Source organism: Petaurus breviceps, unplaced genomic scaffold, assembly GCF_028583685.1.
Source record: "Petaurus breviceps papuanus isolate PSGF00001 unplaced genomic scaffold, PetGlider_PUasm1.0 90769, whole genome shotgun sequence".
Taxonomy (NCBI): domain Eukaryota; kingdom Metazoa; phylum Chordata; class Mammalia; order Diprotodontia; family Petauridae; genus Petaurus; species Petaurus breviceps.
The window spans coordinates 4,247,559-4,247,914 of record NW_027187341.1 but is presented as its reverse complement, the minus strand read 5'-3'; positions in this window follow the sequence as shown (position 1 = coordinate 4,247,914).

The window sequence follows — 356 nt, the reverse complement described above, 5'->3', positions numbered from 1 at the left end:
GGGGAGTCTGGTTATTGGTGTTCCTGGACTCCCTGATTTCCCTGAACCCTGTCAAAGAGAAGGTCATGCCAGCCTGATTTTATTTTCTTATTAGGGTTACTAGAGTGGTAGATCAAGTGAAGGTAGAGTTTGCTACATTTTAGTAATAATTTGATAGGGTAATTTAGGAGCATTTGACAAAGTTATGCTCGTTCTCTGGCAAATATGGAACTATGTGGTCCAGGTGTTAGCACAATTAGGCAGATTTGGAATTGATTAAATGTAAAAAAAGAAAGGTAGGAAGGGAGAGAGACAGAGAGAGAGAAAGAGAGGAAGGAAGGAAGGAAGGAAGGAAGGAAGGAAGGAAGGAAGGAAGG